Source organism: Asterias amurensis, chromosome 19 (assembly GCF_032118995.1).
Source record: "Asterias amurensis chromosome 19, ASM3211899v1".
Classification (NCBI taxonomy): Eukaryota; Metazoa; Echinodermata; class Asteroidea; order Forcipulatida; family Asteriidae; genus Asterias; species Asterias amurensis.
In genome coordinates this window covers 10,525,888-10,553,802 of record NC_092666.1, presented here as the reverse complement: position 1 = coordinate 10,553,802, position 27,915 = coordinate 10,525,888, and the positions used below count along the sequence as shown (strand labels likewise).

Below are 27,915 nucleotides of genomic sequence, written 5' to 3'. Positions count from 1 at the left end.
GAGAGAACGGGGCCTGAGTCGAATCAAAAGCCAAAGCCGGGGTTTCGAAAAGGGCCTATCTTCATCATAAATAGAACCCCAGAGAATCATGGTTCACTTAGTCCTGCGTTTGTACTATACACAAGACGAGTGTTGCTCTGGCTTTATATAGTTCACGGGGTCATGTTTTCTTCTTCCAAGGATTACAACCTCGTACATTTCCGCTTGTTTTGTTTTGTATTCTTCTTTTGGTAAAAGGCCGTGGGGTGACTTGGCTCTGGTCTAGATATCAGCCACGTATTTTATAACCCAATCACCTGTAAAACATTCAAACGTTTTAAGTATTTCACATGCTAGGGAATGTGTAGCTTGTGTGCCGCGAGCGTCTCCACTTTACTATAAGTATTCTTCGCCCACACAGCTAGCGCAGAAATTCGACGCTCGCACAGTAGCAGATAATCAATTTCCAACATATCGATAAAATCACTGGGTGTACACTGGCATATTACCGCCATCACTATGACGCAATTACGCAACATAGGCGTTCGTTGGATTGCACCACGGGCAAATCCAACCACTTATGTTGACGCAATTACGTTGCGCAGACGACAAACGCAACATGGACGTCTAGATTTCCCAAGATTTTTCTGTTTAAGATGATTGTTCATGGTTCAGTGTCACCATAGTAACTTGCATTGTGACATCACGCGTTGCTGAGCAGAACAGACTCATTCTAAATTTTGGTGACATGACAAACAAAATTGAGCTTAAATGGATTGGTTTGTATAGCTTATATTAATAACCCCCGTATAAACCTGCCATACAATGTTAGCAATTCCATCAAATTCAAGATGATCTATCAGACAGTCTGGCTGTTAAACCTCAGCCGTAAAACTGATAGATTTCATAAAGTTTGACACAAGGCCTCACATTATTGTTAGATCAAATATAAGAAAAAAGGCGGAAAACCCCCAGACTGACAGAGAACTATTATCCATCGTAAATGTTGCGCGGCTATTACAATTGGTTATGCAGGTGCTTGGAACGATGAAAACAAAATAAAATACCCATTAACAACAGTTTATAGCTTATTAAAATAAAATCAGCAAACAAACATTGGTCAACTGATTATCTGATCTATATAATGTTCAAAAACTTGTTCTTGCGACGGTGGTTATAGCTTTAAATTGTAATGGAAGGCACACGTTTGGTAAATACTAAAGCAATATTAACTTAAAAACTAACTCAGTAAACCAGAGTTGGAGAGCTGTTGATGAAAATATTAAAACGTTAAGGGAAGTGGCTCCCTCTGAAGTAACGTAGTTTTTGAGAAAGAGGTAATATCTCACATTTCATATTACCTCTTTCACAGAAATTATGCTACTTCAGAAGGAACCATTTCTCACAGCGTTTATACTATAAACAGCTCTCCAATGCTCGTACACCAAGTCAGTTTTTAAGTTAATACTTGTTTTGAGTAATTACCAAACGTGTACCTTCCCCTTTAAGTTCGTTTGAACTATTCGTGTTGGAAAACTGGGGCTACATTGCATCTATAAATAATTGTGGTTAGGTTATACTTTGGTCTGCAACTTGTTCTGTAATATCTTCTGTACTCTAGTGTGCTATGTACGTTTTTCATTGTTATTGAAGAGAAATGCCCAATTGCATGTGTTCTAATTGTTATGAAAATACTGTACCAATCATATCCGAGTAATTAGAATTTCGCACAACACGAAGAGCACTGGAAAGACAAAGTAACGATAGATATAAGAGACAGGAGAAAAGGCGAAAAAAAAATGGAGTTAGATACATCATAGGGATACTAGAACAAACTAACATTTTGCTTTGGGTTGGACACATCTGCTCGAAGAAAATACAATAAGATGGACAGCAAGAATAATGGATTGGCATGCCACGGACAGAGAAAGGGAAAATAAGTAGACAGAGAAGAAGATGGAGAGATGACATCGGGGTTTATGCAGGGTAGGGACAACATGGACCCAAACTGCAAGAAATGTAAATACATGGCATTTGCATGAGGAGGACTATGCATCTTGGATGAACACAGCCTAAGTGATGATGACGATTTTCAGTTGGGAGGAGGAATGTATCACCACGGACGGTATCCAGTGCTTTTAAGTCTAAAATTCTAATAGCATTGGTTATGATATGTAGTTTAGACATTCAATTATATCGATTTAAGAAACTTATCTCCTCACTCGGCGTCTTGGGGAATAAAACTGAGACTGATTTATCCAGAGAAGACAATTTCATTCGGATTCGAAGCTTCAAATCGGCAGACTTAAGGCGTCCCGCTTTGCAAAACATAAAGGCCGTGAATTGGAAGGACCGACTCCCACTAGACTATTGCATCGTGGAACATCAAAACGCACTTAAAACATATTGAAGAGAGGAGAGAATCGTCAATTTATGTGACCCAGACAATTTGATTAATTGTTGAATTCAACCGTGACGGGTAAGTAAAGGATGCTTCTATCTTTGGTGGCATTGGCGACCGTGGTACGATCGCAATAATTGGGGAAATGCATCCTTGCTAGCTTTAACCATTGCAACTTCCGTGCGTACAGCTTGAAAACCGGAAAAACCATCACACGCACTCACGAGGATGGAGGGATTTTGGCTTGAAGGAAACCGGTGTTCGTGCAAGCAACACTCTCTACATGATCCAATATCAACGTACATTGTTGACCCACTCTTCTCTTCTTATGCCACATCCTCGCTGACTTGAGAGGGGACAGGACGAAAGGACGTCCTTACTACACCACATTGACTTGAGTTTAGTGTTCAAGCGAAATGTCAAGTTTGTAAATGGTCTGCTGCGGGTACGTCGACAATAGTGCACCCGGTTGGAAAGCTGTGCAGTAGACATGTAGACTTCAGCAACTTCAAAACGTAAGGTTTGCTTGTTCATGATTCAACTTCTAATTTTACCGCTATTGTTGTGTTGTACTCGAACTACTATGGTTTTGTTTGACTCTCGATGTTTCGTGTCTGTATTATTAGTTTGTTTTAAACTAAAACGGATTTTAAAAACTTTCTGGTCTGAAATTAAGAAGAAACAAAATTAAAACGACGTCAACAATAATGTTTGTTTGTTATATTATTTGAAGCCAATTTGTTTTATTTATAATAGTACAAATGATGAGTCATGTAAAACAAACACAAATTGACATTGGAATACTGAAAATCTATTTGCTGAAAATCTATTTGTTTCATAATGAGCAGCAGATGGAAAATCATGGGGGAAAATGAATAAATAGCAGCCGGTCAACAGCCAAAAACTCATTAGTATGAAAATATCTTGTGGCTATTTAAAGATTAGACGTGTTTCTTAACCGAGCGGATGTGCTGTTCCTGTACAGCAGTGTCGTATACTGCAGATGTACATCAGCTGATGAACTACCTTGATATCTCCGAATCAACGCCGTTTGGCCAAATAGTAAGCTATACGTCCTGTGTGAATGGCAACGCATCTTCTGGAGATTTATCTGATTATTATCGAGAAGAACCCTCTTTTTTGTCTCTCTCTCTCCCTCTATCTCCTTTCTACGTGCAGGGGTATTATTTTTACGAGACTTTAAAAGGGAAAGGAGAGCTTATTAGGTTAATGGACTTTAGAAGGATTAAATATTTCAGGCCGTTGAGGTTGACATTTTGAAGGTGACTTGAAGTGCCACTGCGATTACTTTAAGTTACGCATTCAGCCATAAAGCTTAATTGTTACTGTATGTTTTAGATCTCTTACCGACTGCAGATGACCTGTACGTTAAAATGAGCTTGCATGCAATCATACATGCTTAAAGGTGAAACTCATTTCGTTTGTTCAGAAATAACTATGAACAAAACCAGTTTGCGGATACAAGTACGATTATAATGTAGTAAAGACCCTTAAATTGGCCGCCATATTTGATGACACGTGCCCACTTGAGAGGCTTTCGGGAGGTTTAGCTGCACGTTCCGCGTGAACGTGAACGTGAACGTCAGGAAATGGTGTTGTTAAAATCTCACGTTTTTAGCATACGTGAAGTAACCACTCACGTCAGGTGTACGTGCAGACGTCATGCGTGAGACGCAATAAACCAAAAGTGTTTATTTCACCTCGAAAAAACACAGTTTTCTGAAGTTCACGTTCACGTTTTTGCTTGCGTAACGTGCAGCTGCAGCAGCAGCAGCAGCAGCTACCCCCCCCCCTTTGGTTGAGTCTTGTGCAGTGCGTACACGCATGGAGGAAGAAAATGGTACACGCGTGCACATTCCCCATTGTTTGACCTCAATGACGTTGCTTTATAATGACGTCATGTGCAATCCATCTAGCTATGGTTTCAGCTATTGGTAAGGGTTTCTGTTAAACGACGTAATATACCTCATACATGATCCATGGACACCTAGCCGTAGCCAAAGCCGTATCTGTCAGTTCGGACACAGCCCATTGTCTTGCCGTTAGCTTGGCACCTCCAGCTGGGCCTAATTTCATAGAGATGCTTAAACACACAATTTTACTTAAAGCGAAACAATCCTAGCTTAGTAAAATCAGATTACCGGCCAAGACATTGTTATGCTTAGTGAACAACAGCTAAATACCAGTCACAAGCGTTGTATATGGCATGACATTTTGGCCAGTAACATGTGTAAAATAAGCGAGCTATTTTCTTGCTTACTCAAATGTTTTTGCTTAAGCAGCTCTATGAAATTGGCCCCTGGTATAAAATTAAATTTTATCCACCTGTAAATTCATTGAATTCATATTTGTGGGCAATATTTCAGCATCCATGTGGTGTTGCTTTTTCCATAAAGCATCGACTGCAAATTGTGTGTTCTTGTCATGGTTTTAATCCCGCGATCAATGTTTCTTATAGTTGAATTCAACAATTAGCTTTAACATCTGTTAAAAATTGGATTACCATGACGGGGAAAACCTTTTTTTTCTTCGTGGGGATGTATAGTTTATGTCCAAGCACGGTTGTGTTATTTTTGTTTTGTAATTTATTTGTTGTTGTTCAATATACCGATACTCTTTTGGTACGTCATTGCACTATTGTACAAGATAGTTCGTTCAATGTTTTTATTGAGTACGCTTGCAATTTGGGTAAAATAACACCAGGATGCATGGAGTTATCAGGTTGGAAACCAATTTCCCCCTCAACGGTAGCTTTATAATAATCTTGCAGCACCGATCGATGTTTCACCAATCAAACCCCCGTCCCCCTTTCTGATGTTCATGTTTTGATAAAGCATGTGTCTTTCGAATGTTTTTCTTTTGGTTACAGCTGATGGTAATCGCACAGACGTATATATGCCTGCAATGATCAGTGGAACGGAGAGCTACGCACAGCACATCGCAGCAAGCTGCAGACGACACGTCGTGGCAGTCGACGAATTTGCGGGAAAAATATAACGAGAGGGAAAAGCGCGGGAAACTGACGACAGGGGAAAGCACTGTAGATAGTGATGTATACATTTACATACAACGAGCGTCAATTCGTGTCATGAAATCATCTGGTTTTCATGTCATATGAAATAAGTGGCCGGTGTGTTATCGAGTGTCTTTGGAAAATCTGTGAGTAGTGTGATACATTCGGTCAGTTTGCAAGATTTTGCCACAAGGGAAATTCACCTGCTCAGATTCTATGGATGGTCGTGGTGTGTGCAACCCAAGGCATCTAAAGGTATGACATTCCATCTATCTTCTTAGTTTAGTATTCATTTATTCCAACATGACTACAAGATCATATTTTATTTCATCTCCCCCTTGCATCAACATCAATTGACTTTGGAACACAAAATACACGACGGAGCGACTGAATTATTGATCAAGAGTATAAATAATTTTTACAAGGACGTGACATATTATGACGGGTGGTGATGATGTCGGGGTTTCTAATATCGCAACCACTGGTTGTCGAGTGTATTAAAGGCAGTGGACACTATTGGTAACTACTCAAAAAAATTAGTCGCATAAAACCTCACTTGCTAACGAGTAATGGGGAGAGGTTGATGGTATAAAACATTGTGAGAAACGGCTCCCTCTGAAGTGGAGTAGTTTTCGAGAAAGAAGTTATTTTCCACTGATTTGATTTCGAGACCTCAAGTTTAGAATTTGAGGTCTCGAAATCAAGCATCTGAAAGCACACAACTTCGTATGACAAGGGTGTTTTTTTCTTTCATAGTTATCTCGCAACTACGACGACCAATTGAGCTAAAACTTTCACAAGTTTGTTATTTTATGCATATGTTGATATACACTAAGTGAGAAGACTGGTCTTTGACAATTACCAATAGTGTCCACTGTCTTTAAAGGAACATTACGGAATGGGGGTTTTGCTAACAACACAGTTGCTGACAATGTAAGCAGGTTATGTAAACCACCAACAGCATAAAACGACACACCTGTAGAGTTGAGATCGATCGGCCATCTGGTCACGAGAAAATAGTGAAATACCGATTACACATTTAAACAAAAACGCCCGCAGAGCGTTACACTCTAAACGTGATATTATTTTTATTTATTTCCCATCAAATAATTTGACATTTCAGACAGAAATATTGCAACGGATGTTTCCTACTATCATCATCATTAGACCGTGTACGTTTTGAGCCAATCTGTGATATTTTATAGATGGATTTATTTTCTTACCAATACTGTAATGTTCCTTTAAACGGAGCCGTGACTGACATCAAGATCAAACACGGGAAATAATATATCAGGGCTTGCTCGAATCAAGGTTTACGATTCATTATACCCAAGTACAGCTACCAGCTGTGTTAACCGTCATTCAACCTTGGAAGGGTTTGGTTAATTTCTGTGCAACACGAAAAACGTCTACAAATTTACTTGTTAATTTTACTTTGCCAGTTGTGTTTACTCATTCAACCTTTAGTTTATTGCCTTTACCGAACAAACATAAAACATAAAATGTGATGCAAAAGGGAAACCCCGAACAGGCTCGCATTAATACTACATGGAGAATATTGATCACACATTAGAATAAAACAAACATATATAAACAACAGCAAACATGCAAAACAACAACTGTAGAAAACATGGAACGTAGTAAACAAAATAGTGACAACATTGATATACAAACATACAATGTGTATAATTTGATAGACAATTTAAAATACAATATTGGCTACGTATTGCAGAAGCATGAAGTTAAAAGAGAAAACCACCCTACACTCAATTGCAGGTCATCAAATTACAGACTATCCATGGCTGTGGCTAAGGGTGTCATAAAAGACCTCTTTCGATGCATGGTGGCATGGTGGTCAAGCCATAGCCATATATAGTGTATGAAAACATTTTGTTTAATACTATTTTGTTTGTTTGTAAAATAAAAAATAAATTGAACTGAAAAAAAAAATAATAATTACTTCGTAACACGTAACTTTAATTTTTTTTTTTTAATGTACTGGACGTTTGATTGCTTTATAGCTTGAGGTCGGACTCAGTTCATATTCAAACTTTTATGTTTGGTTTTAATCAACGGTACAGACTCAATAATCCTCCAGAGACCGTCTGATGTGGCGAAACGACCTACACCACGCAAATTAATTGTGCTGTTTGAAGTTTTAATCGTGGACAAGTCTGGGGGACACATAGTCACATTATAACAGCACTCTTCAGCTGTAATTAGGCGCAATTAGTCGAACAATGAAGCGAATTCATCATAATTATTTTATTCCACGTACTAAAAATGCTAATGTATCATTTGCTACGAACTTAAAGGGCACCGTGATTGCTACTCAATATTATTAACATTCAGTGTGGAAATAATTGGTTGATGTTGAGTCGAAAAATGTTGACAGTGGTTTTTATATTGTGTATTCATTATAATATTTGGCTGGAGACAGACATTGGTGCGCTGAAAACAAACGCATAAAGCGCCTAACAATGTTTGGTAATGTTCTTATAAGCGAAATCGCCAGAATGCAAAGTGGCCCCTTTCAAATTGTAATGCAATAATGGGAAACGTTGGTACAATGAAAAAGCCTTCTTTAGATGTATGTTATACCTCGAAATACGTTTCATGTCCGAATACGTTTCATGCATGACATTAACGATCAAATTATATAGAGTTTGAAATTAGTCTAACTTACCCGTAGTAGTAAATGAAAATTGTACATGAAATTGGATAAAAACTTCCCGCTACAGTCCTTGAAGTATAGACAAGTCAGAGTCGTCAAAGGTTGAAACAAACAGAAGAAACTATCTGGAGGTAGACATGCCGCGGTGTGATGATATAGTTTGATAGAAACTTGAGGCTACACTAACTATTAAGTTATCCCGAAAAGATAAGGTACACATTTAGTGATTACTCTAAACGAATATTATTTTAAAAACTGACTTCTGGTAACAATTTGAGAGCTATTAATAGTATGAAACATTGTTGGAAACGACTCCCCCGAAGTAACGTAGTTTTTAAGAAAAAGGCAATTTCCCACTAAATATTAAAACAAAACTTCTAGCTAGAAGTATTTTATCCCAAAATGAATGCGCACAAATTCGTCCAACAAGGATCTTTTTTTCTTTCATCATTTTCTCGCAACTTCGAATACCAGTTGAGCCCAAATTTTCACAGGCTTGTAACTTTATGCTGATGATGGGATACACCAAGTGAGAACACTGGTCTTTGACAATTACCAAACGTGTACATTGCCTTTAAAGGCAGGCTCACGTAAAGATAAATTTAATTACCTTGGATATATTCCAGAATAACTTATCTTTACATCTCTGATGAAGACACTTAAGAGTCATTCGTAAACTCATGGAGAATGTGCTTTCGTGTCGCCGTTTGACGATAGTTTGATGGAAATCGTAGGTAATCACTGCTGAGTTATGAACTAATTAATTGGTTTTGATTACAAAGAACTGTACTTTAGTTCTACGAAAAGTACAATTGAAAAAGTTTACATGTTTCAAATGAATAATTATTGGACAATGTGCTTTAGACATTTCGCCGTTTGATTATTATTTTATTTGAAACATCATGCCACATTAATCCATTTTACCCCAATCAACTGAACAATTGGCTTTATTACAAAGAACTGTACTTCAATTCTACGAAAAGTACTAATTAAAAAAGGTAATGTATTTTAAGAAACGATGAGACAATGTGCTCTAGGTAGAGATGTCGTGGAGATGTCTGATTGAGATGTCTATCTCAAGGCTCCTTCAACTCATGAATAATCCCGTTGAACTGAATTAGTAAAATGTTCTTTAATTCTTCGAAAAGTACTATTCAAAAAGGGAACAATGTATTAGGGATGAGACAATAACCTAGATTGACGTGTAACCGTTTTATCTTGAGGCCCCATCAACTCATGAGTTACCCAAATCAACTGAATCATATTTATTGGTTTCTAGGAAAAGTTCAAACTAAAAAAAAGGACCACGGTAAATATAATGGAACACATTATGAAGACAATGTGCTTTAGGTAGACATGTCGCCGCTTTATGATAGGTGATCAGAAACCCCAGGCTCAATCAACTCCTATGTTGTCCCGTTCAACTGAATAATATACACTCATTAAAGACAGTAGACACTATTGGTAATTGTCAAAGACCAGTCTTCTAACTTTGTGTATCTCAACATATGCATAAAATAACAAACCTGTGAAAAGTTGAGCACAATCGGTCATCGAAGTTGCGAGATAATAATGAAAGAAAAAAACACCCTTGTCACACAAAGTTTTGTGCGTTTAGATGGTTGATTTCAAGACCTCAAGTTCTAAATCTGAGGTCTCGAAATCAAATTCGTGGAAAATTACTTCTTTCTCAAAAACTATGGCACTTCAGAGGGAGCCGTTTCTCAATATGTTTTATATCATCAACCTCTCCCCATTACTCGTTACCAATAAAGGTTTTGTGCTAATAATTATTTTGAGTAATTACCAATAGTGTCCACTACATTTAAGTACGACCGAATTGTACTTTGATTCCACGAAAAAGAAATAATTAGAAAAAGGGCTCACGTTAAGAGAAAGTGACCCTGGATATATTCCAGTAGACTAATTACTTTCGGCACGCAAACCGTCTCAACCTGCCCCGTACCCTTTCCCCGTCTATAATCACTCCATAGGAATCAATGGTGCCCTAAAATCTAATTATTACAAGTTCTACGGTTACTTGCTTTCTAATACGTCTCCTTTCGATTTTCTTGTGGGGTTATTGAGCGAGGGGCAGAGGCAGGGAGGCCAGAAGGAAATGCCAGGAGAGTTTTTCTTCTCATCCGTTTCTGATGAGATATTTCGTTAACGCTCTTGGGGAGGTTCAATTCAACCAGCCGTTCTGGTTTGGGTCTCCCATCCAAATTAGTGTATACTCCATTGAGGCTTTACGAGGGTAAAATAACCTGTATTTATTATTTCTTATTTTTATTTAGAATGCAAACTTCTTTTTTTGTGTGTAATCATCAAAGCATTTACGTTTTAAACAATAATTAGGTCAACACTTTACGAAATGAACAGTTATGATAATTGTGGAATTCAAAAAGTGAAGGAATACGTTGCAAGCCGAGGAAAGGAAAAACAGTTAATTTTCGTGTTCGTGTGTTGGAATCTGACAAAATGTTTATTCAAAAAGGTAACATATCCTTTGTTTGGTAGTTTGTCTCTTTTGTTGGAAAATGCAAAATTAAGTTCTCTCCATCATTTCAACAAAGTTGATACGCAGTTTGATGAGGCTTCTCATTGTTCTTGCATCGATGAACGTATTACCTAGAATAATTAAATAATTATTGAAAAGATCTGGATCATATTATATAATAATCAAACATAATTGACTAATCTGAAAGAGCACATGTTGTGTCCAATGAACTAGACATGATGGCAGGCGCAAGATTGCTCATGACTTCAGGATTTTATCTAAATCTTTTGCGGAGCATATACAATTTCTCAATGGAAACAAAGTCACTAAACGGAGTCACTATAAGAAGGGCATGTGTCCAAACCTGTAGTTTTGTATTACTAAGTGATATCCACATTCTCCAACGTCATGGATTATACCATCGCAGCTGGAGATTCTTGAATGACCATTAGGGAAACGCAAAAACAAAAGCCATTTTTAGGAAATTAAATCCCTTTCTTCAAATATCACGGAAGGGTTTAGTAGAAATCAGAGTCTGTATAATCCTCATGATTCTTTATATTTATGCATGAGGTACGTCACAATGCTAATCCAAAACCAGGCGATGGGCGCAGCCACTGCAAGTGACGCTGGACGTGCACCCATAGCCTCATTTTTGGTAGGAATTAGGACGTCATGCATAAATATTAAGATAGGCGTATAGGGAACCCATATCCACAAGATACTAAGGAATTGAAACAGTCCTCAGACCTAAACCCCAGATGGATGAATATTGAGAGGGGATACGTATATACATGTAGTCATTTGGACGTATTAATCTTAGTTGAGAGAGATGACTATATGCAAGTGTTGATGTGATTTTCACAGATATGCTCTGTGGCTTAGGATGGTGCACTGAGATAAATTGGAAATAGTTGATTGTCTGATGACATGGAACATTAAATCCCTGTCATGACGCGATGAACATTGTCTGCAAGGTATGCGGTAACACCATGTACATGGAATGTCTCTCATGGGTTGTAGTGTTTACGGTATCATGTACATGTTAATCTCTTTGACTGTGGCGTTTCTAAAAACAAAATGACAACTAAAGTCAATGGCTTAAAGGCAGTGGACACTATCGGTAATTGTCGAAGACTAGCCCTCACAGTTGGTGTATCTCAACATATGCATAAAATAACAAACCTGTGAAAAGTTGAGCTCAATCGGTCATCGAAGTTGCGAGATAATAATGAAAGAAAAAACACCCTAGTCATACGAAGTTGTGTGCGTTTAGATGATTGATTTCGAGACCTCAATTTCTAAATCTGAAGCCTCGAAATCAAATTCGTGGAAAATTACTTCTATCTCGAAAACTATGGCACTTCAGAGGGAGCCGTTTATCACAATGTTTTATACCAACAACCTCTTCCCATTACTCGTCCCCAAGAAAGGTTTTATGCTGAAACTTATTTTGAGTAACTGCCAATAGTGTCCACTGCCTTTAAATCAAGCCGACAATTTGATCAGTATACTCTGATCGTCTTCGAGATTTGCGGTAACAGTAACACCTCTTAATGACTGGCTGAGTTGGGGTGGTTATGAAAAGAACCGTTGGTTTAACTCGAAGTTTCGATCAGTAGATGACGATCAGAGCATACTGATCGAAACGTCGAGTTAAACCAACGGTTCTTTTTAGAACCACCCCAACTCATTAGAGATAGTCATTACATGGTGTTACCGCAAATCTTTCCATATCGTATATCAACCATGCAAAGTTTTAAATCCGTGAACTTAAAATAAACATTCTGGATTCGTTTGACTGACAACGGGTTAATCCTGTCTCTTTATTCAATTCTTTCAAGCAAATCGAGCTCGTTATTCGGATACAAGTACTCAAAACACAAGCCGTGCGTGTAATGCTCCTTACAAAATTTCAGGACGAGAAGAATACAACACTGCGTTGTTTATGCTGGATGGAATGGAACCATGAGATCTGTCTAATAATATTGTATGTTGGTGTCTACAACGTATGAGTTTTAAAGCAAAGTATGGTGAGATATCAATTGTTCACGTAGTACGACCAAATCACAAGGTGAAACCACATGAGTCGGTACGCACGGCAGACTAATAAAACAAGGAATTACAAAAACAATTAAAGAAAGGGAAAACCAGCAACTGAAAAAGGCAACGGTTGAAACATTCTGTGTATGATAACAATTAATTAAGTAATTTATTTACAACTTAATCAAAGCTTACAAAGGGTGATGACAAATGAAGTTGAATATAGCATAAATCAAGGCATATAGTTCGTAAATGAACAACTGGATCAGTATAATAAAGTCTAAATTCGTATAGTTGGTTTGCGGTAACACCATCTTGCCAGGTAAACATTTTCTTTTGAGAACTTGTCCCGCTTACTTTATATTTCACTACCGCGGAGTAAATTTTTGGAATCCGGGAGACTTCAGTTCAAAAAAAAAAAAAAAAAAAAATGTCCTGTTTGTTAACATCTGGGCGGAAGGTTGAAACTCGCCCGGTGTCTCAATGTGTTGCAACACTCTTCTGTGCAATCAGCCATTGGATGGGTTGTTTGGAACTGTATAACAACATCTAACACGTTCAGTGTTGACAAGACACTGTTTGACGGAACACTGTAAAATTATTTTTTACACTTGAGACACGGGCAGACACATTAGTAACTGCTGGAATAGCGATGTACACGGGTGAGGTTCCGCCGACGGCCCCTCTTGATTATATTTTTACAATTAAACTCAAATTAACAACCTGGTAACCTATTAGAAACTTCAACACAAAGAGTCATTTTCATTGCTCATGGTTCATGTTTCATTTCCTCGGGTGAGATTTCGCCGAAGGCCCATCTTGATTAGAAATTTTACAATTAACTCTAATTTACAATTTGATAACCTTTTAGAAACTTCAACACAGAGGTTTCGTATCTTTGCCAAGGGTTCCTCATAATGTCTGTATGTGTCAAATGGCTTCAAGGTGACCGTCGAAGCCGTAGCCGTAGTGTATAGCCGCAATCAGAGAGACTGGCTCTCTATGAAGCATATAACCACTGCATAATAAGTCCAGGTTGATTTCACATGTCGTCTCTTAATTTCAGACCATAAAACTTTGAAGGATTTTGTTCCTGAAAATGTTTTACCTTATCAATAGATGCATTGCCTTTCACCAAGCAAGTTTTGTATGGTCATAATAATTGTTGGAGAACTATGCAAAAGTATGACCATACACCCAAGTCTATTGTATTTCGTTATGATTTTATAGCCGCCGGTTTTATCTTTCGTATAATTCCCTAATTCTAAACACAGCGCCAGGGTGGCGAACAAGACAATACAAGCCACAAGTCGTTAATAGTTTTAACTAAAATAAGCATCAGTGGTGCTAATGAGCAGTTGTCATTAAATGATTACATTTTGACACAAAATTTAATTAATATCCCCAGGGGCTGGAACTGTTCATTTTATTTTTAAATCACCACTGTTAGACCATCTTTCGGAAATATGAGTATCCTTTGAACTGCGTAAGCGATGACAATTAACCAGATAAGTCTACTACAACTAGTTTAAGAGTCCCACATTTTTTCATATAATTATTTACTAATTGTATGTGACACGCATTATAGTCTTGGGTGTATCAATTAAGAAAGTTTAACTATTGTTAAACTTCGATGTCAATTTTTGTTGACCAACTTTATATTTGATAGTGTCTGGGACACTCTTCCCGTGTCCCTTCTGTTATCTCCCCCCAAACCCCCATTAATCTGTTCAGTTAACTTATATTAACTAGTGACGTGACATCTTAGTCATCGGTCTCCACACATTGCAAATACATTCTCACAAATTTCTACGAATTTATATGCAGTTTGTGAGAGCAGGTGTTTTGTTGACATTCTCGTCATAAAATGTTACTGGAATGTGATGGATGTTTTGACTTATTTCTAATAGCTTCGTGATGTTCATGTAGTATTTCAAATTGTTTTGTCCTTCAATTATTGTATTGTGTTTTTTGTTCAACGGGAGGAAACTATTTATTAAAACTAAAAATAAACTCACTTTACAAACATGCTGAGAGGCAGAGTTAACCTTGACACAATACTTTGAAAGAGTCAATGTTTGTGTATGAAATTTCAAAGTTGGATAATTAGATATATTGTTAAAAATAAATGTTTCTGAAAATTTCAAACACTAAAACTGAAGTGACGCCAAAAGTCTTATATTCCCTTAAAGGTCAAACAAAACGAACCCTACAAAAGTTGAATAAGAAGATGACAAAACAAACTGTTTGTTTACATGGTGATTGATGTTTAATTACTCTGTTTAATTACTATGTAATTACTCGTTATGTGGGGTTTGTGAGATGTTGATACTGACAGTTTACAGTCCAAGGAATGTAGTTTTACAGATTAATAGATTGCAAACAATAACAATCTGAAAAATGTTCACGGGTGGGTACTTTCTGAATTTTTTATCCCGATGCAAATTTAACATATCTTACATCGTTGTGGTACCCGCTGCCAAAAAGTAGATTCGACTGCCTCTAGCTACCGGGCAACCTCGGTAGTCTAGTTGGTAAGACACTGCTCTAGAATTGCAAGGGTCGTGCGTTCGAATCCCACCCGAGTAACATGCTTGTGATATTTTGTTCACAGGACTCGGGAAAGTACCGAGTATACAGTGCTAACACACATCGGTGTATGGGTAACAAACAAAACAATATTCTGACTTATTCTTAATTGAAACCTTGATTTGTTTTTACCAAGACAATATCTTATAATCAAAATATAACAGAATCGAGTTTGGGCTGTTTTGCCATGGGATTACCAAGTACGTTTACCAACTTAATTGCATTAAAAACGTCAATTTATTTTCTCGACCTCACAACACTGTACCCGTCTTTAAGTACCAATTATAGATTTCTAAAAAGCTTCATCTTCTTGTAACCCCCCCCCCCCCCCCCCGCCCATGCACATCTCGCTTGCGGTCGCTCCTTAAGTATTAAACAAGGTTGTCAAATATGGGTTAAGTACCGTTTCTTTTTGTATACGATTACGATCGAAAAAAAGAACCATCACTTAAAAACACATTTTAAAATTCAAGTAACTTACAAATCGAACGTTCAAGCTCGTTGGAGTGTTTCCTGTTTATTGCTGGGAGTCATTTGCTTTGGGCTCACGTACTTAGACGGTGAAATGTGTACAAGTCTGATGCATGGAAAAATGAATTACTTCAGCATTATACATATGGGAACTGAAGGACAGGTTCCCCGAGTTCCGAAAGAGAAGTCTTACACATTTCAAGTAGTGGTATATATATAAAGCAAGACAAGTTCACAGATGAACATAATCTACCCGGATAGTACATACAGTGACATTGTGTTACCGCAAACCAAATTGATACCTTAACATGTAAGGTCTAAACGTTTTTGTTAGCATACACAACAATGTGCAATTGAAAACCATGATGAGTTATTCCACCAAAATCATAGCGCACAAATTACCATGAATAATATATGAAGGTGGGTTAAAGAGCTTCACAAAATCTGTATCAAGATTCCCCAATGACAAGGGGGGGGGGGGGGGGGTTCTTAATATTTTGGTTCAGCTACATCGCGTGCCTTTTGACACAGAACCGTGTTTGCATGATAATTTATAAGTATGAGTGATGTAGATGTCAGTTGAGGACGGAACAAAACGCAGAGGATCTTATTTTGACAGTAAATTTGAAGAAAAAAAATTATACAAGTCGTGGTATTTTTGTTCAAGAGCAAGTTTGAAAAAAAAAAAGACTAAACAAAACCACGATCGTTCCAGCAACCAAGTCGCCTCTTCACATTTCATAATACTTACATAAAATGTAAAATGGGAAGACAACATACGAAACTTATAGGTTTTATTGCTACAATTAATTACATGAGCTATAAACGAAAGTTTATGGACGGGCCTGGAAAACAAACGTTATATTTCCTCATTAGTTTCTGTAAAAAATGTCTCTCTTAAATTGTGTTCACAGAACAACTTGAATGTAAGGCAATAGTAAAATTTCGAGTATAATGTGCACACAGGGTAACAACATGAGAGACAATTCAAACATCACAAACACACGACTGTGCGGCACATTTAGAGCTCGGGCTACATTTAGGTGCCGCACACACCAATCAGACATTACCTGCGGGATATAATAATAATAATAATAATAATAATAATAATAATAATAATAATAATAATAATAATAATAATAATAATAATAATAATAATAATAATAATGATAATGATAATGATAATGATAATGATAATGATAATGATAATGATAATGATAATGATAATGATAATGATAAAAAGATATTTATAAAGCGCCAAATTGCCAAAAAAAAAGGCCTCAAAGCGCTAGATACAAAGGTAAAAAGCAATTTCCAAAATAAAACATTACAATACAGAGGGTTTCTGAAGAAAACGGTTTAAAAAGACAATTACAAAAAATGCTACAAGGCAGTTTACGAAATCTGGACCAGCCAGTGAAAAAGTAGAAACAACTCTACAAAAACATTTATTTAAAATAATATTGCCTAAAAAGGTATGCCTTCAGATGATGCTTAAAAATGTCAATACATGAACAGTCCTTAAGATGTGACGGAAGCTTATTCCATAAGGAGGGGGCAGCGATACTGAAGGCTCTGCCACCATATAACATCCAAGGTGCAATTTTTGCAAATACGTCTCTTATAAAATGTAAACACAACGATGACGCGAAGCTCATTTTGTTGGTGCAGTACATGTACACACTCTATATGCTTGTCTATCGCTTGTTTGCATGATTTCCTTCTCAAACCAAAAGTCATTGTCGAGGGCTAAATTAACCTTGAAGACATAAAGGCATCGATTTAGTGAGCTGGATACCAATGCATGATCTCGTTCTGGGTTGTAGATGTCATGAACAATGGTTTAATGATATGATGCATCTTTGAAAAATATATTACACTATTTAAAGGGAAGGTTCACGATTGGTAATTACTAAACACAAATATTAACTTAAAAGCTGACTTGGTAACGAACATTGGAGAGCTGTTGATAGTATAACACATTGTGAGAAACGGCTCCCTCTGAGGTAGCATAGATTTTGTAATAGAGGTAATTTCTCACTTAAATAATAAAATACTTCTAGCTACAAAGAAGACTGTTACTCCCATCTGAAAGCACACAAATTCCAACAAGGGTGTTTTTTTTTCCATCATTTTCTCCCAACTCCAATGACCAATTGAGCTCAAATTTTCACAGGTTTGTTATTGTATGCATATGTTGAGATGCACCAAGTGAGAACACTGGTCTTTGACAATTACCAATAGTGTACCTTCCCTTTAAAACTTATCGTACTATGGGATAATGTTTAAACATTCTAGCTACAGATATGTGAGAGTAAATTCAATGGAAATTGCGTTAATAAAAAGTGTTCACGCTTTGAATAATCTGAGGATAATCTGTGCTATTTTATTAAATTGTAGCTAGGTGTGTGAGAGTAATGCTTCAGAAATACCATTTGGAGTAGGAGTGTCTAGATTGTGCAAAAAAAAAAATGAAATTGAGTACGCTGCAGTGTGCTTGGGATTGTTTGTTTGTTATGTCATAATGTATGGATCAATAATAATATGTTTTATTACTATTTATTAATTTTAATGATTATTTTTGTTTTGTCTAAGTTTGTAGTAGGCCTAACTTAAATACCTTTAGAGAATATCTGAATATCTGAAATGTTTGTTACGATTATTTCTCTTATTATTCCCCTCACAAAGTCTTACTTAGTATGCGAGCTATTTCTTGCTACGATATATTCGAGACCACATTTTGTTTGGCATTGCATTGAGTAGGATTGGATTACTTTGAATTGTACCAAATTAATTACATTAAGTGAAATAATGGATTGCTTGTCACTCAAGCTAGACAATGTCTGATCTGCATTAGAAATACTCAACTGTGCCTCACATGCATTACATTTACATTATGTGGACATTTCCTTTGAGCACCGTTACCAAGACGTAGTTTTGTTTCTTTATACAAACAGGGCTTTCTGATACCCTTTTGTTAAAATTGTGAGCACTTTGACAAGTATACCCGTTTGTCATAGGCCTAAAGCGCTATTTAAGAAACTGCGTATTACAGTTTAAAGCCATTGGACACCTTCGGTAAACAGTAATGTCCAAGGCCCACACTTCGTGTATCACAACTTCTATATAAAATAACAAACCTGTGAAAATTTAGGCTCAATCAGTCATCGGAGTCGGGAGAAAATAACGGGAAAACCCACCCTTGTTTCCGCACGTTTCGCCGTGTCATGACATGTGTTTAAAATAAATCCGTAATTCTCGATATCGAGAATTGATATTGTTTTTATGTTTTCTCAAAAAGTAAAGCATTTCATGGAATAATATTTCAAGAGAAGTCTTTCACCATTACCTTCATGTAAACCCTGCAAGTTATTTGTAAATCTGTGAACTTGTAATATTTTTTTCTGCACCGAAGGTGTCCAATGGCTTTAAAACATATGGTTATAAATAAAACGATTCATACATTTAATTGAGTCTGCTATTTTGTATAACCAAATATTTGATTCCACAAATACTGCGGACCGTGTTCCGCTGGCTGTATTTCTTGAAGCAAAGGTTTTGTGTTTCCACAAGGCCTATTCACAAATTTCAATACACTGTACATAAACAAATTGAGAGATGTTAAGGCAATGTGTCCTTTAAAGACAGTGGACACTATTGGTAATTGTCAAAGACCAGTCTTCTCACTTGGTGTATCTCAACATATGCACAAAATAACAAACCTGTGAAAATTTGAGCTCAATCGGTCATCGATGTTGCGAGACAATAACGTAAGAAAAAACACCGTTGTTACACTAAGTTGTGTGCTTTCAGATGCTTGATTTCGAGACCTCAAATTCTAAACTTGAGGTCTTGAGGTCTCAAAATCAAATTCGTGGAAAATTACTTCTTTTTCGAAAACTATGGCACTTCAGAGGGAGCCGTTTCTCACAATCTTTTATGCCATCAACCTCTCTTCATTACTCGTAACCAATAAAGGTTTTATGCTAATAATTATTTTGAGTAATTACCAATAGTGTCCACTGCCTTTAAAGATAGTGCCTCATTTTCAAGAAAAACAAACACGTTCGTTCATTCATTCAAAACATTTGAACATTTCAATGGAAAACATTACTGTCTTAACGATTCTTTTTCTTATTGAAAATCCGTTAACCATAGGTCAGTAACCAATAATCATTGCAATAATATTACAACACTACTTAAGTCCATATCCCTGACTGTATGTGTCAACCATCTACACTTGTTATTATTTTGCAGCGTTGTTACGTCTTACCAGACACTTAAGCTAACAATAGGTCGAATATTCATCACAAATGCACATAGTGAATTAGCAATGCTTACCAATAACCTTGACTGTTTGTGTTATGCATCGAGAAAGGCCCTTGACACCAGTACACACCTTCTCTTCACTTGAAGCATTATTACGTTTACCAGACACATCGCTTAATTATCACATTATTACGGCGATTACTGAAGTTTTGGAGAAAGAAGTATTTTCAAACTAAAATTTGAATTGAATTCGAGACCTCAGCTGAGGTGAGGTCTAGAATTCAAAGCATCTGCTGAGAGCACACGACCCATGTTTTTTATTTTTATCCCGTTAAGTTTTGAGATACACTAAGAGTGAGAAGACTGGTCTTTGACAGTCATCGAATGTGTCTACAAGTGCCTTTAACAATAGGTCAAATATCCATCACAATTACACACAGTGAAACAACACTGCTTACTCATTTAACCTTGGCTATTTGTGTAATGCATCCAGAAAGACCCTCGACCACCATCTATACGTTATCTTCATTTGTAGCATTATTACGTTTTATCAGACACCTAAGTGCTATTCAAACAACAATTTAAATTGCTTTATTTTAGCATGGTTGTAAAAAATACCAATAATTTGACAAGATTCTCAAGATAACTTGGACAGTATAGAAACGTTGTCCTTTCACACGAGGTACGATTTGTACAATTTTACAACCATGCTACGTTTAGCAAAGGAACATTGCTAAATTGATATCGTGTGAAAGGGGATAATTAACAACAGACACTTTTTACTCACAACATCGGTTGTTTGTGTAATGCATCGAGAAAGGACCTTGATCCAATGCATTATTCCCTTCTTTTGTAGCGTTGCTACGTTTTAACAGACACTTATAATACTTAACAACGTTTAAAGGTAGTGTACACTATATATTGGTAATTACTCAAAACAATTATTATCATAAAACCTTTCTTGGTTACAAGTAATAGGGAGAGGTTGATAGTAAAAAACATTGTGAGAAACGGCTCTCTCCGAAGAAACGTAGTTTTCAAGAAAGAAGTAGTTTTCCACGAATTTGATTTCGAGACCTCAGATTCTAGAATTTGAGGTCTCGAAATCAAGCATCTAAAAGCACACAACTTCGTGTGACAAGGGTGCGACGATGGTGTTTTTCTTTTTCTTTCATTAATATCTCGGGAAACTTCTACGACCGATTGAGCTCAAATTTTCACAGGTTTGTTATTGTATGCATATGTTGAGATACACCACTGTGATGACATTGTCTTTGATAATTTACCAATAGTGTCCAGTGTCTATTAAGTGTTATCGACAGTAACTTAACTGGGGTCCCTCGCTTAAGTTAGCATGGTTGTAAAAGGTAGCAACATTGGACAATATTTTCAAGAGAACTTGGACGGTCAATACAATACATTTTGAATTTGTTTACATCCATGCTACGATTTAGCAAATGACCTATTGGTATTGTGTGAATAGGGGTTTTATACTATTAAACATCATTTAACAATAGGTCGAATATCTATCACAATATTACACAGTGAAACAACACTGTTTACTCATAACCTTGGCATTAATTTGTGTAATGCATCGAGAAAGGTACTTGACCACCATCTACACGTTCTAAAATCTTTTCTGCATGTATGATGGTTTACACGACACGGTGGCCAGGCAACATTGCGGCGACGCTTCGCCTTGAAACTTCCTATTTTCGACTCTAATTGGCAATCAATGGGACCTTTAATTGGAGACGTTTATAGCTGGCTGCCTTCACATCTGGTTCATTGCACTGGATTTAATACGCTGAAAAGAGATTAAAAGCAGATAGTCCCAGGGCCTTACCATGATACCAAGTAACAACCAGCGGATTTTTTTTTTCCAAATCGTTTACACAGAATGTGTGTCCGTCTTTATGTGATGGGGAATAAATGTTATATGAAAAGATGAATAAAAATTTACAAGCATAACATTTTCTCCAGAAGACGATCAGACGTCGAGATGAAACCAACGGTTCTTTTCAGAACCACCCCAACTCATTTAGAGATAGTCATTACATCGTTTTACCGCAAACCTGCCCGTATCGTACTTCCACCATGCACAGTTTTAAATCTTACTTAAAGCCATTATACACTTTCGGTAAACAGTAATGTCCAAGGCCCGCACTTCGTGTATCACAACTTATATATAAAATAACAAAACTGTGAAAATTTAGGCTCAATCGGTCATCGGAGTCGGGAGAAAATAACGGGAACACCCACCCTTGTTTCCGCACGTTTCGCCGTCTCATGACATGTGTTTACTATAAATCCATAATTCTCGTTGTCGAGAATTGATAATTGTTTTAATGTTATTTTACCATTACCTTCTGTAATCCCTGTAAGTTATTTGTAAATCCGTGAACTTTTTTTTCTGTTCCGAAAGTGTATCATGGCTTTAAATAACATTTTTGAATAATAATATTATTTATATCAACAACAGCAAATATTTAGCACCTCGCACCTTCAATATCTTTCTGCACTCATAGGCCTAGCACCTTCAATATCTTTCTGCACTGGAGAGGAATGCAAGAAGAATGCGTATATGATGAATCAAACAAACACTTTGGGGAAGATTCTCCTTGAAACGGGGAACGATGGTAGCTTGTTTGTTGTGTGAGGTAGATTTATTCACAGTTGATCAAAGGTTGTGAGTAGACGTATAAACGTACTACATTTAATGTATAATGACATTATTGAAATTGTATACACAGCTAATCGCCTCTTGATGTACAATGACGTATTTTATTTGTTAAATTGGTGGAATCCTTACTAATGTTACCATAGCAACCGGGTAGACAGATATTTGTAGTTAACCTCTTTGTGTTTATGTTTGTATGCGTTTCTAGCAGCCCGAGCCAAATAATGCAGATGGGCTGAAAACAAAAGGAATTGTTAATGAACATACAACCTTTACATGAACTACCATTGCTGAGATCGAACAATGGTTTCCATTGTTGTGTTCTTCAAGCGCGAACCAACCATGCTCAGCTCTAAGCCAATTTGATCTTCATTTTGATCTCACACGAGGCAGTTTACAGGCAAAAGGCAACAGTTTCAGAAAATCTCCCCGAAAAAAAAGAAGAAAAAAAAACATTCATATTTGGATGCTCACATTGTTTTATTGTGGACCGTATAACAAAAAGTGTCTAAACATGACCTATGTCATACCAAAGTGGTCCTGGTGCGCTGTAAGGCCAAATAAAAAGAAATACCAGTTGGTCGTCCGGATTAAAAAAAAAAAAAAAAGAGGAGGATGAGGACCTTATTATTTACTATTTACAATTTTTTACAAGATGGCCGGTTAGTAATTCAAATCAAATACGTCACCAATTCTGCAGTTTGAAGCTCCCAGGCCATCAGTCCTTTTGAAAAGATGAATACAAAAAAGGATGCGGGCGGGGACGATCAACTGGTATTTTTTTGTATTTGGCCTAATCATTATTATTCCTAAGATGGCGGCAGGATGAATGAACCGTTCGGCTGCGTAGACAAGTTAGAACGCCTGAAAAATTAGAACCCAGCTTAAAGCCAAAACAAAATCCAAGTTGCCTGTAACAAATGGTGTGTATAGATGGATCGCACATGACGTCACTGACCGCCATCTTTAATGAGAAACAATTGAAAATCGCACGCGTGTATAGACCTTGATCACGCTGTCACCATATTGGTCAGTGTTCCCTGTTTACAATCGGTAATGAATGCTAACCTTCACTGCGGTAACATGGCACCAGCCTAATATTTCGTCCAGCCTATCTCAAATTGGTTACGATAAGTTGATATGGAGTAAAATCAAGATGGCCACACCGTTATAAAGGTCTATTAAGCGCTGCCAACGAATCTTAACCACGCCAATGATAGCCGTTCACTAGTGCACGTTTCCTCAACGATGACAACCAATGCAACGGGTCACTTTCTTTCTACCTGGGGTTGTACAACCACGTGGCTTTAATGGTATCTCCAAATATAGCCTCACTGCAGACATGACAATCTGTGCAATTATCACAAGCAGCGTAACGCGATCATCATCTGTATTGACAGGTAATTAATGTAAATAATGAATCAATGGATCTTGTGTTATTTATTTACGATGTTGAAATCTTAATTGACATGACAACCTTTTCCACCCAATTACTGAGATTTCCCTCCCGCTGTGTTTGAATACAATCAGAATTAAAGCTTAAAATGTAATTAGTTATTGAAGAGAGACAGTTAATTGGTCGTATGATGCACCTGTGTCTCGCGGTTGAGGTTTTTTCTTGTTCATAGCCCATTTTCGAAACCATGGCTTGGACTTGGTCTCGGGCTTAAGCTCCTGACCGACTGATGAAGCCCAATACCGAAAGCACTATTATTCAAAAGAACTGACGGAGCCAAAGCCAGATTTTCGGATCAAAGCCGTGGTTTCGAGAAGGTTCATTTAGTTCACGACTTGAACATATATTTCACCCCTGAACTTTATTTTAAAAGAATATGCCTATATTCATGCATGACGTCATAATTCTTACCCAAAATGAGGCTATAGGCGCACGTCCGCCACCACTTGCAGTGGCTACGCCTTTGGCCTCGTTTTGGGTTAGATCTGTGACGTACTCAAGAGAGAAGTATAATGATCATCTGAGGAGGCTAAATGTGCCAAACGAACTTAGAAACCGAATCGAACCACCACCTTTAAATACGCAGTTTCATCAGGGATATCCTGACAGAATCCGGTTGCAATCTGAACCTTAAGTTTTTAAAGGTGCATGTATGAAATGGGGTTGTTTTGAATAACTCTTCCTCCAATTTGTTGTAATTTGTCATAAGATTGAAAGTGTGTTGAGAAAACTAATATTACTGTAACTATAGCTCCTTACTGTTGACAACGACAGCATGCTAGCCCCTTCTTGTACAGCGATTATGTCTCATAAAAAAATATACCATAGTTTACCCACGAAATAATTATGTAACTGATATATTTGTGAATGTTTGTTCGCTTGATAAATATAGAAACATTAAGATATACCTGTTTAGAGATAGTGGTTGTGCCCGAACGGCAGCCTACAACACTCGTGGAAAATAAGCAAAGGAGTGCTTCTCAGAATCATAAAAAAAAAGATCGCGTCTCCATTACTACTTTAAACCACAACGTACATCCATTGACGTCTTACATTCGGTGTTACGTCTACAACATGAACAAGACAAAGTGGTGATAGCCAGTTTCGCTGTCAGCACTCACTACAGTTCCGTCGTCCAAGCCGGAACATAATTCCTAATTCATCAGCCGTATGCTTCCACACGATCTGAAGACCGTGGTGCCCCCTAGCTAACACAAGGGTACAACGAGGGGACGATTGAAGAACATGCTGTCGATATCAAACTCGAACTAGCTGAGTTGTCGTAATTTGTTCTAGTTTGTGGTGTGTTTCGTAGACGTTAATGCATATAGTTGTTTATGGAGTTGTGACAACTGAGAAATGTGAGGAGATCGTGAAAGGGCGTTTAAAGTTGATTTCACATTGTAAAAAACGTCTCTGGTAAAGGAAATCTTAGGTCTTGTTTGTCTGACTTCTGTATTTATACTTAATATTAACTTTTCGTTATCTGTCGATATCAATATGAAACGAGTTGTCGTAATTTGTCCTAGTTGAGTGGTGTGTTTCGTAGACGTTAATGCGGAGTTGTTTATGGAGTTGTTACAACTTTGAGCTTACACTGGATGCATGCTTAGAGAAGGTTGTTTGAAGTTGTGTTAACACTATATTATAAACAAAAAATTAAAAAAAATTAAAAAACGGCAAAAGGTCTTCACGTTGTTTGTTATCTGTATTATTTAATATACTTTTATTTCGCTATCTGTTGACATCAACCTGAACCGAGTCATCGTATAATGTTGTCCTAGTTTAGTAGTGGGTTTCGTAGAACTAATGCAGAGCTGTTTATGGAGTTGTGACAACATATAAATTTGAGCTTAGACTGCTAAGAGATCTTATCTTGCAATGTTGTTTAAAGTTGTGATCACATTCAACAAAACCCCATGTCTCCGGTAACGGCAAAAGTCTTGTTTGTATCTTTATTTATATTCTTCATATTAAAGCCATTGGACCCTTTCGGTGCAGAAAAAAAGTGTATTGAAATTTGTGAATAGGCCTTGTGGAAACACAAAACTATTGCTTCAAGAAATACAGCCAGCGGAACACGGTCCGCAATATTTGTGGAATCAAATATTTGGTTATACAAAATAGCAGACTCAAATGTATGAATCGTTTTATCTATATCCACATGTTTTAAAGCCATTGGACACCTTCGGTGAAGAAAAAATATTACAAGTTCACATATTTACAAATAACTTACAGGGTTTACATGAAAGTAGTGGTGAAAGACTTCTCTTTAAAAATATTAGTCCATGAAATACTTTACTTTTTGAGAAAACAGTAAAACAATATCAATTCTCGATAGCGAGAATTGCGGATTTATTTTAAACACATGTCATGACACGGCGAAACGCGCGGATACAAGAATGGGTTTTCCAGTTATTTTCTCCCGACTCCGATGACCGATTGAGCCTAAATTTCCACAGGTTTGTTATTTCATATAGAAGTTGTGATACACGAAGTGTGGGCCTTGGAAAATACTGTTTATACCGAAAGTGTCCAACGGCTTTAATCTTTCGCTATCTGTCGACATCAACCTGAACCGAGTTGTCGTAATTTGTCTTTGTTCGGTGGTGAGTTTCTTATTGAATTGTGACATCAGAGAAATTTGTTGAGATCGTGAAAGCGTGATTACAGTTGTTTTCACATTGTAAAATACAATTTCTCCGGATAATAGCAAAAGCATTGATTGTTTTCTGCATTTTATACTCCTCCATGTTAATCAGGTGTCTTGTGATTATTTATAATCAGTTCAGCTTTCGAAACCAACTGAATAAAAATCGAAATGACAGTATATTCTAGAGGATTGCAGCGTTTCAATTCTTTAATTTAAAATTATACAGATTAATATTAATTGCATTTCACGATCATAATATGATTTTCTTTGATTAGTTTATAGTGAACAAAAACGATCTTGTTATGAAAGATTGAAATTAAATAAGGATGAAAAGCATCTTAACAATGACTGAGTTTCCCTTGAGTTCGTATCCAATCTGATATTTCAATACAGCTCCTTGAACTTTCCATGGAACATGCTTCTCTCATCATTACATGGATTACAAATGCAATTGCACAATACAAAAGAAGTATTTTGTTGTAAGTAAAACACAGGCAGTCACATGGCCCACTTCCATGGCAGTTCTTCTGAAAAGCAAGGTATACGTTTGGTAATAACTCTTAAAATTAATGGCAATAATTTTGATAATACAAGTTATTTTGAGAAAAACAAGTACTTTGAAGCCTCAGTCTTTAGATTGTGAAAAAAAAAAACGAAAAACGCGACCACCTTTATGATCGTAAATTGTTCAGATGTAAAAGTGTATTGTGTACATCAACATTTTTGGTTCCGAAATTCAAAGATATACACTTTGCGTTTAAAGGCATTGGGCAGTATTGGTAATTACTCAAACTAATTATTAGCATAAAACCTAGGTTGATACAAGTAATGGGGAGAGGTTGATAGTATAAAGCATTGTGAGAAACGGATTCCTCTGAAGTGGTGTATTTTTCGAGAAAGAAGTAATTTACCACGAATTTGATTTCGAGACCTCAGAATTAGAACTTGAGGTCTCGAAATCAAGCATCTTAAAGCACACAACTTCGTGTGACAATTTGAGCTCAAATGTTCACAGGTTTGTTATTTTATGCATTTGTTGAGATACACAAAGTGAGAAGACTGGTCTTTGACAATTTACCATTGGTGTCCAGTGTCTTTAAAACGGCACTTTTGTGTTTGATCTGCACTCCACCAACAATCAAGCGCCATTGGCCTAACTACCTCAC

At 36.9% G+C, this 27,915-nt stretch overlaps 1 protein-coding gene across 1 annotated transcript in view; it reads left to right on the top strand.

Annotated features, from left to right (window-relative positions):
• Positions 1-5,570: 5,570 nt before the first annotated feature.
• The window catches only part of LOC139951300 (potassium voltage-gated channel unc-103-like), a 185,615-nt gene continuing 163,270 nt past the window's right edge, over positions 5,571-27,915 (top strand). Inside the window, exon 1 of the mRNA XM_071950125.1 lies at positions 5,571-5,669. The gene's annotated coding sequence lies outside the window, so the exon portion shown is untranslated. The remainder of the gene's footprint in view (positions 5,670-27,915) is intronic.